The sequence below is a fragment of the Planococcus citri genome, chromosome 1 (assembly GCF_950023065.1).
Source record: "Planococcus citri chromosome 1, ihPlaCitr1.1, whole genome shotgun sequence".
Taxonomy (NCBI): Eukaryota; Metazoa; Arthropoda; class Insecta; order Hemiptera; family Pseudococcidae; genus Planococcus; species Planococcus citri.
The window spans coordinates 54,521,299-54,536,952 of NC_088677.1; the positions used below are offsets into that span (position 1 = coordinate 54,521,299).

Genomic DNA, 15,654 nt, shown 5'->3' on the forward strand with positions numbered 1-15,654 from the left:
GTTTTTTAGTTTTGCGGAAGAAGGAAAGAGTTTTTTTTGGAGAAAAATGTTTAATAACCATTTACCCATATGATTTCTATACTTGATGTTGTTTTCACCTAATGATGTACAAAATTTTCATAAATTGAAAGAGTTTGCGGAGATATACCACCAGTTAAAATTTCAGCTGCTTTAAATGTATTTTTTTTTGATTTTTGGTAAATTTTTAAAAATCATAATTTTGGACAAAAATGCGGAGAAAAACAGAATCTCCACAAATTGATCTAGAAAGGTGAAATTTGATATGTGTTGTATTTTCATTTTTCACATCGCCCTCCCTTCTCACGAATTTCCAGAGTGGTTTTTTCAAAAAGTAGAATTTACAATTGCTGGTGGCTCTAAAACTGCCCATACTGGTTCGAAACCATTTTCAATCGATTTGAGGGGGAGGGAGTCGAAAATATATAATGCATACCAAATTTCAGCTTTCTGTGTTGATTCGATGAAATTTTGATTTTCCTGCATTTTTAGCCCAAATTTAACATTAAAAAACTCGCCAAAAATCTAAAAATGCATTTTAGCCCCAAAAAGTTTGGCTGATTATGTATTTTTGCATGTTCTTTTGATTTAGTTTTGTCCGGTTTAAGAATTTTTCTGTCCTGAAATATCTTTCGTGATGTGAAAATGAGAATTTTTTGATTTTTTTTAGTGCGCATGTGTTCATTTCAAAATATTTATTGTGAATAATCTGATTACAGTATATTATAGAGTCCGTGAAATTGGAAAACTTTATCTGAAAAACAAAAGAAAAATCAGAAATATTAGTTCCACGAAAAGCCAGACACCTTGTCTTGTCTGTAAATTTTTCGACCCCGAATGGTGATATTTAGAATTTAGAATTGATACGAACATAAATACTCTTTTTGACCCTGTATAACCCCTTTTCAAAGCAAACAAGTGTCACATCGAAATAAGGGAGTAAATTCTGAGATGGTTGTTTTCATAAGACCGACGACCGATGACGTTTCGAAAGTCATCTCGTATCGTAAACCTAACCCTTTTCAAAACGAAATGATAATATTATGTATTCACGAGTATAGAAGGAGAGATTTATCATGTTCAAAGAATACTCCTCGTGTGAAAGGTTTATTCAGTCGATATTGTTGTCTAATTGAGTCGATAGATTCGCGAACAAAACGTGAATTAGACAGGTCACTGATATCGTGTGCTCGTGTAGATATGGTATAAGTATTCGACCCAAAATACGGCAAAAATTTGTCTTACCAATGAATAGGCCAAGTTGACCATTTAAATTGGTCGAATGGATGGCGCGATGAATGAAAACATTATTTATGTCTTCCTGTGTGTAAGTGAAAACGGACACGACATAGTGGACGTTGATAATTTTGATTGAGCTACACTGATGTTGGACGCATGGTCTACAGGTATCTCTATAAATTCAAAACTATGATGTTGTATCGGAAGAACAATGAGTTCAGTGCTACTACGAGCGCGTTGCGCTAATTAGTAATTCGTCGATGTTCCGAAAGGTATTTCCCTCTGATTAGATTTATTTGTATTTGCTCGCTGGTTTGACAGCTCTTCGCGACGAGAAGTTGAGATTGGCTGCGAGGCTTTATCATACTCGCGTGATAGTATTTGTAAAATGAAGCTATAGGGCACCTCACCTGTAAGAAACGCATTTTGATTATAGAATTACTATTACATAGGTTGAATAAAGCTCGATGTTTTGGTGATCCGGGCACCGTACAGGGCTCGACCCTATTATGTGAAAGATGTTAATGACTTTCGCTCTCGAACACGTTGTTGTATGTACTCGTAGATGTGCATGTTTACGCATCGATCGAATGTCAATTAAGATATCGATTTCGAATACTCGTGATAAGCTTTGCCCGCCTAGTGCATCTGCCTATCTCGTCTAGGTAGTAGGTATTTAACGTCAATACATAAACTACAGGTATTCCTCGTTGACTACTGACACCTTTTAATTTGAATGATATCAGCGGGATAGGTTTAATTTAGCTTGCCGATGATGCCGGAAATAGGCGGCTGATCAATGTGTTTGTATAAGTACAGAGAGTCCGTTAACGGATATCGAGAAGTGTGCATAAATAAATGCTAAATGCAACGATGACGTTGGAGGAAATCGCATCGAATGCATACGTGATTCCGATGCTCTATTGCAAAACTGACCGATAGAATTTTGTTGAATGGGCGTTTTTTCTTTCTTCATCCATAAAATGTCATTTTTTTCATTTAGTTTTACCCATCGGAGGATGTTGGTTATCGGTGTTAATTCCGGTTACAGTATCCGGTTTAGATATTGTCACCATATTATGACTCTTGAAATTCACGTGTAAAGTGAATTCATCTCCTCGTCGTTTGATAAAATATGTTCTTTATTTGGAAATTCAATGTCCGAGTATGTACTTACTATATGAAGTCGTGCGATGTATTATCGTTCTATTTGGTTAGACCACTCGACGTAGACGAGTGCGATAAACTCCTACGGTTTTATAAATGCAGAAAAAAGCCTAGACACGTGTATTTTTTGTATCATCGGATTTTTGAGATTTTTTTCAAAGGCAAGGGTAGCCACTGGCCATGTCACGTGATGAAATTGAAGCTTCGACAAGGCGACCGTTGTTTTTTTTTTCTGTAAATTTGTGTTCACCGTTTGATTTAATAATTTTGCGATGTTGGAATAGAAGCGATAAAAAATTATCCATTTTTGTGCGAATGTGCTCGTACGTGAGGTGTTAGTTTGAGAGATATTATATGTGTATTTGAAACGATAGAAATTTATAAGGCAATTCGAGCGTTGCTTATTTTCGGTCGAAAGATGATTTCTTTGATGCGTTTGGCTGAGAATGTACTTGGGTTGGCAATGACAGGTACAAAAAGTATGAAAGGTACCTATTATAAGAATTTTTGGAAAAATATTCGAAAAAATACGTCAATTTTCTATCGAGAAATTTTTTCTTCAAAATTTTATAACACTGGACCCTTGCTATTGGAAATGTAAGCATTTAAAAAATTCACTTTCACATTCGATCCTGATATGTATTTTTCTTCTTCAGCCACACGGTGCACTCTAAATTCACCAAAAATGGTGAAAAACAACGAATGAAAAAAAATTATTCTGTTGAAATCTGAAGGAAAGTATGAAGAACGATTCTCTTTCATCCCCCCCCCCCCCCTAATAAAATGAAGGTGTTGACGAAAATTCATGTTTCAACTAATATCAACTTAAAATTGAAATAGATTAGTGCAATTTTAGAAACAGTTGGATCTTTAATATTTTTTCCTATTTTCCAATTTGGAAAAAAAATTTATAACTTTTCTGAAATTGTGGAGTGGTGTTGAGAAGGATATTGACTTTGAACGCTTGAATTTTTCACGTCTTTTGCATAAAGGCAATTTTTCTGGCATTTTTTCTGAAATTAAAAAAAAATGTGCTCGTTTTTGTAGACGTAAAAAAATTAAATTACGTACCTTTTGCGATTATTCCAGATTGATAGTCACCCCGATAGTTAAATTTCGTTGATTTTTACGTATTTTTTGAATTTGAAGTTCGACTGCTTTGGTTTCGAATATTGTATAAAATAGGAGCAAAATTGGTTACGAGAGTCGAGGAAAAAAAATTGATTTGAAAAAGATTGCGAATATATAGGCCTTTCGTGCTTTGAAATCGTTCCCTTTTCGATTATAAATTTCGTGTAAATATTTGAAGGGGCCTTTTTTCCAACGTTTGAAATTAAATCATCGTAATTAGGTATTGAAAGCGAACGCGAACGTCTGAAAATATGCCGAACATAAGGTCTGTTTACGCTGCGAATGCCTTCCCTATAAATACTTACGGCAGTGAAACAGGGGTGATTCAAACCTAACACATGTGACAAGCTGTGTGTTTGTCAATGAAAACCCGAAGCGAATTGTCAAAACATGGTTAATAAGTTAAAACTAGTGTCAGAATTATTTTGACGAGATAAAATAAAACACACCGTAAATGTATGTAGTACGAAGAGCACTGAGCAGCCATTCCTAATTCAAATATTTATACGCGCGAAAGTATCCCCGTGAAATGAAAAGAATTATGGATGAGTTCATCCCTCACCTGTTTCTCATCCTATGGTACATTAAACTTGGTAAAATATTCGTATTTAGGTTGAAAAAATATTTACGTATAATTTCTGCCTTTTTTTTACTCCGTTTAAAGTATACTTGGCTCTGAGAGAGAAAAAAAAGTAAAGTCTCTCGTTTGAATTTTCTATGTGACAAATTTCGAGCGTTTTATGATGGCAACAGTTTTGAAATATTTATCAAAATACTTAAATTGTATCGCAATTTGTCTGTTTGGGTTTTCTTATTCGAAAGTCGAGCTCTCTTCGGTGATGTTTTATTCAGAGCGATAGCCGTATACTGCTTCTTGTTCTTACTTGATTTTATTCTCGCAGTCCGAGTAGTTCGTAAACAATTTTAGACAACTTGTTTACCTAATGGAATGGTAGGTTTTCAATACGGTTTGGTTTGTTTGTGGTGTTGGGTTTGGGTTTACTTTCAATAGCTTCAGGATGTGTTAAGGAAGAGCACGTATATGTAGGTTTTTTTCGTATCTCTTCGGGAAGATATCACAAGTTTTCTGTAGGTACCTACCTACGTAAGCAGAAGTACGTATACGAGTAGGTATCTGTACATATCTAATAAATTAGAAAATGCGAAGAAATTCTTCAAAGGTTACTTTTAGAATAGCCTAAAGGTTGAAATTGTTTTCAAAATTGTTGCTCGATGATGTGAAGACCACGATGGGTTCGTTTTGAATTCTTTTACTTGGTGATGGTTTCCCAAAACTGGACTAGAATTTTTTAGTTTAAATTTTTTCGAAGAAAAATTATTGAAAATACATATTTATAAAATTACATTTTTAAAAACTAAATTATTTACAAGCAGTATGGTACCTGCGTACAATCGGATTCCATGTCAGATTTACTCAACGATGTGAGACGTTAATAAGTTAATTAATTCATCGAGCAGATAGTAAGTTACAGTAGTAAAACCTGCGGTTATGTCGGTGAAAGACGATACTGCTACTATGTATAGAAATACGAGGAATTTGAGTATGGTTATTTTGGCCAAGTCCACAAAGTTGTTAATTAGTTTCTGCTAAATTATTATTATACGTGCGCCGTGAGGCTATCGTTTGTCCCAAATTTTTATATGGTATTTTACGGAAGCACGCATTCGGTGAAACTTCACAACCTTGAAGGGTCATCGTTAATGAATGTTTGATTGGTCGTGGACGTGCTGTAGCTGTAGCCCTCCTCTTATTCGCTTCTACATCTTCTCTACCTAGTCTGATGATTCGATTTGTGCATTGATATTGTGAGCTAAAACTTGGTGTACCTGGACCTGCGACTGCGTTTAAAATATTCCCTCGACTTGTTATCGGTCAAGTGTAACTGGTTTCACCCTAGCCGGTGAAATATTCGCAAAACGCAGACGATTTTCGCCAACGTACTGATTCATCAAAACCGCCTTTGGCATTCGGTTGAATAATGATTCAAGACGAAAAAGAAATGCACCATGTTTATCCGCATTATATCAAGTCGATAACCAGCAACCTTCTTCGTGTTCCTGGTACTGGCGCTGAAATTCACCGAGACCGAGAACCTCGTTGCGTTGGGATTTTTCTATTTCGCAGAAGTCGCTAGGTTTGCAATTTTTAACTTCGTTACGAGTTTTATCGGCGTTTCTTTCAGATTTTCTTTCCGAATGGTGTTTTTTCCCACTATCTTGGATTTAGGATTTACGTGAGACGTTTTAACAAAAAAGTTTTCGCCATTTTCCAAATTTCCTCTTTATAATTGTGTATGCGTTTCGTTTGAATGCTCGAGCTCAATGGTGTTTTATGCCTTCTTTTGTTTCAAACTTGAGGCATAAAACATTATTAAACGAATAAAGGAGATTGATTTTTATTAGGTTGTCGCAATTTTTTGCCATTCGTTTCGTTCAGATGACTGTGTTTCTTGATTTGTTTATTAGTCAACGAGATTGCATGAACTGAGCGTGATGACTGATGAGCCAAGTTCAAATGGGGTTAATGTTTTTTATGGTAATTTTTCAGCAATGTACTGATCGATTTTTGAGTGCTGGTGGTTCATTGTGAAGAATTCAAAGATTCAGAATTTTGGTATAACGCGACTGCTATGGAATGAATGTTTTATAACTTTTTTGTAACTACATATTGATTTTTGGAAAGGTCACGTTTCTTGACGAATAGGAAGAAGAGATCTTGAGCAGGTAGAGAAGCCTATTAGGTTGGAGTGCCTTTTCCTGGAAATGAGGGAGGGAGAGACTCTTGAGAAAATTGTAAGATTATATCAGGATCATGAAGAAGAAGGTCAAGTAGATACTTTGCCCATGAGATCACAATTTTCTTAACATACTAAGAAATGATGAATTATTAATCGTGCCGGTGCAGAAAAATCTTGAAGATCCAAAAGAACTAGACGGACCAGAAAAATTGAAAAAACCAAGAGAGTTGAAAAAAACCAACGGAACTAGAGGAGCTGAAAGAACCAAAAGAATTGAAGGAACTATAATTTCCATGAATGATGGAAACTTTGAACTGAACTGTGTTGTAGAAAGGAGAGCAAAACCCTCAACTTATTCAAGTCACATCTCTTCGTTTCGTAATTCGTTATGCGAAAAAGAAAATTACATACTCGAGAAAAGAAATAAGCTTAATATGATGTTTACTTCTGCACAGCCTTAAGTTTGAAGTAGTTTTATTTATAATTTTGAATTACATTATTTTTATCGAATCAGTTGCTAAGAGATAGTAGGTAGGTAGTGGGTACTCGAGCTGGTATGTAGAGTAGACTTACACCTTATTTATGTACATTTGTAAAACTAGTAGTCGACATTACAGGTACGACGAGAAAAAATAAATACGAAAAATGCGTGCTCGGCTTGGTGAAATATCCAGTTCTTCTGGCGTATGAACTTCATCTTTGAACTCCAATTACCTAGATCTGGCGTATACTTAGATAAAAGTAAAAATAACGCGAACGCTTGGAAGGCGTTGAAAATTATGCCAATAGTAGGCCGCAGCGAACGCGAAACCGCGAGTTGATTTAGATTATAAATACAGATTCGGCGCACGTTTACTTCATGCCTATATAAATTACCAAAATGAATTCATTGTTTTATAGAAGTGGGTTGTTTCGTTGATGGAAAGATTAAAGTAAAAAGAAGTGTACTAAATGTAAAGCCAGATCGCGAGATATTTGTTCGTTATGAGACTACTTAAATTTTTTATCGAAGCAGTTGTGATATTATAAATGGATTTGATTTGATTCCAAAAATAACATTTACAGTGATTTTTTACTGATCTTCTGCATCTCCCTATTTTGAGGAGTAGCTATAGAATTGTAATATTTTACTTATCCATTTTTTAAAATCAGACATTGAGAAAATTGTCGATCGTAGGGACAGGGACTACATTCATTTCTAATGAGCCCAAATTAGAAAAGTAATTTTGAAAAATGAGAAAAAAATGACGAAAAAAATGAAAAAATACCTCATTTGCACCTTATGATTTCAAGTCACCTTTGTTTGGAATTCCATCCATTATTACCTAACTGTCATTTTTTTATGACACAACCTGCTTACATTGGCCCAAAGTGGGTGTCGTATCGAATTACAATTTCCTTTTACATTGTATGCTCTGTGAGATTATTGTAATTCGACTAATTAATAATTAATTTTGTTTTTTGTTATAGGTGAGTACAGATTTTTGTCACGAGAATAACAGAACGCGTTAATGAGTAAGTTGATGAACAATTTTTTTGAAAATTTTGTAAAAATCGAATTAAAAATGAAATTTAGCCCCCCCCCTCTGGAATTTCGCCTAATGGCGAATGTTCGAATGCTCTTTTGATTTTAATTCGTCTGGTTTAAGTATAGAAATTTCCTTGTGCCTTCTAAAAACTCTGTAAACAAAAAATCGCCGCAAATGACTCTTTGGAGAATGAATTAATTATGCCATCTTCAGCAAAAATTTAGTTTTAAAAACAATTTTTTTTGGGTGTTTATAATTGCAGGATTATTACACCCGTGAAGAAAGTGGTTTAGATTTGGTTTATTAGGTTGGTGGTTTTGAAAATATATATATATTTTTTCGATACTCATCTCACAAAAGCAAGAAAGAAGCATGGAAATTTCATATCCTTAAATTTCCTTTGTATTTAGGATGAGTAAAAATGGACCAGGGGGGTTGAAAAGTTACCAGTCCAAAATCATCACCAATGAAATTTTTGAGTAAAAATATAGATATTTTCATAAAGATCACTTTTGTCAAAATTGTCTCAAAAAATAAATTTCTGCGAAAAATTGGTTTTTGTGAAATATTCTAAATCATTGCCCCTTTAAATTTGATAAGCATCTTATTTGTACCTTTTTTGTTCCAAATTCAGAGCATGGAAAACGTTTGATCGAATGTCCAGTGTGGGTATACTTATAGATAGATATTAGTATTGGAGGAGAAAAATATGATTTTTAGAAGTTTGCGCCTAAAATTATACAGTAAAGCTGGTTATTAACACTTCATACTACTGGGCATACAATACGTATGTATATAAAAGATTATTGTGTGAGATTTTGGTTCACATCGTTAAGAAAAAGAACAAGCATTGTCTTATAGTACGTACTTACATGCTACATGAGAGATCGATACGGCTGGATAGAAGGGCGCGATGCCTATAGGCAATTTCGCAATTATATTTAATAAACGGACGATACATTGTATAAAAATTTGATGCTTGGCCATCCTGCAGTTATAGAGGAACATGGAATAGATAGTCGAAGTATTGTGTATTATATTGAATGAGCATGTATGTAGTACGTGTGAGGCTTCAATCAGTGAGAGGCGCATATCCACTCACATTTGTATAGAAATTTCGCTAAGCACGTAAACGAGTAAGGTCAGGGTCCCAGAATGATGATTTAATCGGACGAACAAATTGATAATTTTTCGCATTTGGCTGTTGAAAATGAAATGTACTGATGTCTGATGGCGGTGGCGTTTCGTCTTCAATACGAGTTGAAAATAGGTGTTATGAGGATGTAATTGTCGTCGTAGACCAGGCAGAGGAGTAAGAGAGCTAGTAATTTGATCATTAATAGCGTAACTGACCAAGATGAAATCGAATTTATTATTTATGATGATTTAAATATTATGGTCTTTGAATAATAATCGAATTGCGAATGCCTTTTTCCTCGTATAGAGTCCCGAACTGACATTCGTAGAAATTATGCACGTCATAAATGACCATTCTTCTTAGGTACTCGGAATACGAGCTACTTCTACACGCTATTACTGCATAGTGAAATACGACCGAAAAATAACAAAATGCTTGGAATAAAACGAACGGTGTTGTTTTCTTATGGCAAGGTGAAGCGACATTTTGCAATATTATAGGTGTGTTGAGAGAGGTGGTGATGGTGTTGGTGTCATGAATTGTGTCGTTTGACAACGTTATATTCATTTATTTCGTATTACTGCGGAATGAAATTATTCAACGGTTCTTCCAGCCGTTTTATTTGCAAATATACGAGAAAAGGAAACAAATGAAACCTTGGTTTTGATTAATTTCACTACAGCAATAGAAATAAAAAAAACAACGAAATAAAAATTCGTAGTTTTTTTTTGAGCGAAATATTACTTACACTTGTGAAAATGAAATTCGAGGTCTTTTTACACTTTATTATTATGTACAAATATGTTTTCACATGGAAACCATTTTTATTCGATGTGAAAGAAAGCTCTTGATTTAAAGTCTGTTCGTCTGTCGGTCTGTTTGTCTTGCCTTAAAAAGAAAAATTAAAAATATGTTTTTTTTTTTTAACGAAAGCATCCTAAAAAGTATTGTTTTAATATTCTTTCTTCGAGTCGATTTTGATTGCGAACTGAAGGTTATCGCGGGAAAAATTGGCGAAATTTAAAAATCTGTATAATTTATTTAGCTCATTCGTTGTCAGATATTGAAACTGAAAATACGAGGCGAGGTTCTGGATATCTTCGTAATATGGTTGTTGCTCGTACTTTATCGACGAGAAGCGAAGAAATTTGTATTTAATTTCGTATCTTTACTTTGCGCTGAGATTCCTGCGGTTGTTATTCTGCCGGTTAATTTTCGATGTCAAAGTAAGAATTTGGCGAATGAAGAATTCAATTTGATCGTTGAATATTGTGGATGTTTATATTTTGATAAAGAAAACACCACGAATAGAATAGTTGTAAGTTTCTAAATACCAGCTAGAGCTGTTTTCATCCGGGTATGGGACGAAGTGGTGAGAAAATATTAACGTTCTCGTCGTAGATATCGCACTGTAATGATAAATAGACTAGTTTGGCGTAGTTCATCGGGGTTTAGTTGAAATTAAACGATATTTACTCTGTTTTAAGTACATAGTTTCGAGGTATAGAGAATCAATTAAGTGTTACCCGGTTTCGCTAAAAAGGGTGTAATTATCAACAGACACAGGTATAGGATAGGTAGGTATAGAGGTACATAGATTCCCTCATTGAATATCGATTTCTTGTAAATTAATATTTAATACGAGCTAGACGTGATTTTGTGAATGTCTCTGTCTTGTTTTCTCATCCAAATGTTTGCGTACCTATAAAAATGACATCTCGAGGTGATATTTTTATTCGAATTTGAAAATACTCGTGGCGATAAAAGCCATCAAGTATCGTTTGCGAAGCACGAAATCACGTATCTGGGAGGTGTTCAAAGATTGATGGTTGTTGAAGTGTAGAATCTTTCCATTCGAACTGGTTTTTTTCAGTGGTAATTACCGGATAAAAGAATGCTGTAAATAATATTAAAGGTATAAGAGCATGCAATCCGATGGTAGTTTCAAAGCTAGACTATTTTTAGCTTGATAAATTAAAATGGGCATACCCGTAGCTAATTTCGTCAAAACTTAATTGTTTATCGTACGTAGTAATTATATGAATAGAATGACCCGAGCAATCTCATCTTCTCTCAGACTTGTTACTTTAGATGCTGCTACGTATACCTATATTTTTCTTTCGAATCTCGTTTTGAAGTAGACGATTTGCGCGAATAACTGTATTTTTAATTTTTTTCAATCTATTTCTCTCTATGTCTGTTCGAATGCGTCGAAATATGTGCTGTAATTTCAAGCACTGTGTAAATATGTACTACGTACTATAGCTGCCATTCGGAAGTAATTTTCTATACGGAATGCGCGAGTTTTGTAACGTGTAATCATCGTATGTTGAGAATGCCGTTGCACGAGCATCATTTGGCGAACATGTCGGTCGTCGTCGGTTTTCAAAAGTTCAATGTAACTGAGTACTTATGTACATGAGACGAATGATCATGAAATTTCGATTAACATAGATCCACGTGGTCTCTTTTTTTTAGTTCTCATTGATAAGAAGAACCTATCGAGAAAAAATACGATTACTTACCTTAGGTGTAGGACTGTAGGTACATAGTGCAGGAACTTTCGTTTTTAGCAGTGTTAAGTTACTTATGAAATAGATGTCACTCATCTTCACGATGAACGAAGGTCACACCAAGCAAAGGATTAAGAGGAGAACTTGGCTGCGCTAAAATTCGCACGGCAATTAATACGTATTAAATTACTATGCGGGTGCGTAGTTGTTTTATCAGCAGATTTAGCGATAGGTACGAGTTGGCAACTTTGTTGAAATATTCGCGATGAGGGCGCTAGCCAGCGAAATGCTCTTTGTTTCGAGAACTTTCAATCGAAACACGAACAAGTTACTTACCGAGGTCTTTTCGATTTGAAGATTAGAAATTTCTTAATTGCGCGAAATTTTATACCTTTTGTTTATGGGTCAACGCCAAGATACATTCACTCATACGTCGTCCATCGTATAGTCGTCGTCGTCGGCCCGATGAAAGTAGTCGTAAATTATCGTCGGTAAATTGTATTCGACTTGGGTGTGTTTAACCGTCAATACGTCAATTTATACGGATTAGTTATATTACAAAGTATAAAGGTACTCTAAGGTGTGGACAAAAGATTAGACCACGAGTAGAAATTTACTGGAAAGATTTGCGAGCTGTGCGATTTGTGAAGATGTTGCGGAAAGGTTCGTTGGACTGTGCTTTTTTTCCGAATGCGAAATACTACGAGTTATAGGTGATGAAATCCTTCTTTGTTTGAAACAAAGGCGAATGAACTGTGGAAATTGTCGAGTGAATTTTTTTGAGCGTGGTCAATTTTTTTCAAGTGGAGAAATTTTTAAATGGCCAAATAGAGGGTTTGCCTGTGATTTTGTTGATGATGCTGGATGATCTTGCGAAATTTGGGTTAAGAAATGCGAAGCTTTACTGCAAGTGTATTTATTGGTATTCTGGTCATTTTATGGGGAGGGAGATGGGGTTATTGTCGTTCTTCCGGACGTAAAAAACAAGTACCTACCTACGTAATTATTGTCAGAAAAAATGTCCAGCTCGAAATTGTTTGATATCTAAGGTGACCTCTTCCCATTTTTTCCACATTTCTGCCTCCCTCTTTTCTTCACCATAAATGCATACCTATTTTGGACATTTTGATGTATATTTTGTTCTTCACTTTTGCTCCTTTTTCTGTTTTTTCTTCTAAATGTAAACATTCGATAAAAAATGTTGAAATTCCCAATAAAGTGACGAGAAATAAATTAAATAAATTTTTAAACCATTTTTCCTCTTGAAAAATGTTGAAGTTGGTGTTTTGAACGACTAATGAGATGTTTGTTAAATGTGGTTTAGTTTAAAAACTGGTGGGGGGGGGGGGGGTCAAAAATTATCACCTTGTGAGTCTGGATTGAAGAAATTTGACTCGCTAAATATGAAATTGCAAGCAATGAGTACCACGTGCAATCGTGCATTGAATTTACGAATTATGATTTCATTGTTTTGAACCCGAAAAAATGTGATTTTTGCAATCTGTAGGATTCAACGCGTGCTTTCTGCCTCAAAAGTGGTTTAAAATCCGATTCTGGTTGCATCAGATCAGGTCCTTACAAATTAGCCTTATTTTTGATTGAATTTGAAAAATTTCGAAAAATGAAAGAAAAGTACAATGACAAGGGGGAGGGGATGAATACTGATTGAAAATATCAAATTTTCAAAATGTCTTTTAAAGGCGGTTTCAAGAAAAATGTTTGCAACACTGCGTCAAATATTTTTTAAAAATTTGGAAATTCACTAAAATATTTTGTTTTGAATTTTCTAAAATTCGGCAGAAATCAAAAAATTAACTTTGATAGCCAAAATTTTTTTCTTTGGAATTTTGATGCGTTCTTTCCATCTACATATAAAAATTTCGAGAAAAATAGCCAAAAACTTGGGAAATTTTTTAAATTATTCGAAGCTTGTAGTAATGACCAACAAAATTCGCACCATATAGTTCCAAAATATTTCCCTAGTTTCAAAATCAGAAATGATATCTTTCAATAGGTATTTTGGCAAAATTGCGAATGTGAAATATTTGCGAAGAAAAAATGTTCAAAACACGAATTTATGCTAAAATAAGCGATTTGCAATTTTTTAACCACTGATATCAGGAAGAACCCTAAAAGTGGTCTTAAAACGATATCTTCGAAAACGCCTCTTCTGTAAGGGCTCATATTGCCCCTCCAGAAGGACCGCCAGAGCTAAACATTTTTCTGAGCAATTTTCAACCTAAAGTAAAAATCTTTACTGAATTTGGTGAAAATCTGCCATTTTTTTTTTTTTTTTTTTTTGTGATCCACCCTAAAGAATTTGTCGAATGAGTAAACATATAACACTGATATCAGTTTCGAGTGCAGCAATTTCAGTGCGTTGGGAAGATTTCGACGGTCAATTTCCGTACAGAATCGAAAATATGTATATGTACCTACAATTATCAACAGATCATTTTGGTATTTTTCAAAAATTTGCCAAAAATCGGAAAATCAGCTTCGAAAGCTCAAAATTTGGCTCAGAGCTGGGAGTGATATGCTCTTTAAGTGAGTCTAACTTGAGATAAATCGACGATGGAACGCATAGCAGCTCAGAATCTTCAACGAGATTGAGAATCATGCGGAAGCAAATACGAATGAAAATGTCTCCCAAAAATCAAGTAGGTGTAGGCACTTCCAGATCCACCACTTCCTCACTTGTTATCTTCAAATTGAGATCACATCTCGCCAATCTTTCAACTCCGGATATGGAATATCACTAAGCAAATCAACACGGAAAAACCCCAACCAGCATCGTATAACCAAACCAGATCCAGTCCCCAATCACATTCGCGAACGATGGAAAACGCCGCGCCATTTTCGCACGATGGTTGAAATGATCGTTGCACTCATCTACAGTCGACACACACGCATCGATGCGACTGCGGCTTAAACGCCATCCTTTCAAGTGCCAAAGCTAGACCTAAAGGGGCAGAACATGAAACCGGTCTGGAATTTTCAGACTACACAAATTCCAGCTACAGCGGAGCGCATCGAATTAGCAGCTCTGAGAAGATGAAAACTAGCCGGTGCACGATACGATGTGTAATTAAACCGGTGGTAATATAATTTTAAGTTCGGCGTATTATATTTAAAACCATAGTTTAGTACTTGCCACTGGGTCACCTATGACCGGCGGCCAATTCGAATCACCTGAGGAGCGGTACTTGACCTACTAGCAAATGCCACTGCTCGCTCCCTGCAACCAGGCAACCAATATGCTCGTATACTCGTACATATAGGCAGCAGATACACATCCGATCATGCATTCCAATTAGTATACGTTATACCCATAATATACCTATACCCATAGCTCTATATATACACTTTGTGTTAACGTCTATTTACTAGAGGTTTTAAATGTACGAAGGTATCCCAGCATACGTGATACTGAAATTATCTCGATTTTGTCGACTGCGACTCTCTCGTTCGAGAAAAAAAGAACGAAAAAATCCCATCACGTATTACGTAGTATAATATACGCGCTAAATCATTCTCATACATACGTAAGTACGCGTATCCGATAAAACCCACCACACTGTCATGCCATAACACCCATCTATAATATGGGAGACTCTTTTCCGCAACAACTGTCGTTCAAGTTCAACAAGCTATTCGACGTGATTTACCTACGTGCGCAACCTACATCGTGGAAATTTAGATCGCGTATTTCGAGAAATAGAAAAAATAGATATAAATAAAACACATCTAAGAGAATAGATGCTATACCTATACGAGTTGGAGAAATGGATTACCATGCGTATTCTCTGTGCAGTTCGCCTCGCGTCAAAAAAAAAAGAGAAAAAAACCTTGGATACATTCTCACATCGTTATTCAACAGTGGCATCGCGTGGGTCTTTCAATTGTACAAATACAATAAAATCAACACCGCCGAAATTAGATTGCGTACATATACGTCCAGTTAATACCTTTATGACCAGGTTAAATACAAAAGCCAAGATTTTTAACAGATAACCGTCGATTATCACCTCATATGTATTATTCATTCGCATCATATGTGCCGTGTCTATGACTATTATTTCAACATTCGCGCGTATTAAGCATAAATCAACCCAAACGACCGAACTTTAATGTTGAACTCGTAGGTAGGTATCAAATTC

At 35.3% G+C, this 15,654-nt stretch overlaps 1 protein-coding gene across 3 annotated transcripts in view; it reads left to right on the plus strand.

The window, feature by feature from the left end:
* Positions 1-15,654, plus strand: part of LOC135832816 (beta-1,4-glucuronyltransferase 1) — a 155,730-nt gene that overhangs the window by 19,430 nt on the left and 120,646 nt on the right. The window contains exon 1 of one of the 3 annotated variants that reach the window (XM_065346306.1): positions 7,811-7,829. The exons of the other annotated variants lie outside the window; for them this stretch is intronic. The gene's annotated coding sequence lies outside the window, so the exon portion shown is untranslated. Of the gene's footprint in view, positions 1-7,810; positions 7,830-15,654 lie in introns of those variants that run through there. 3 annotated transcript variants of the gene reach the window in all.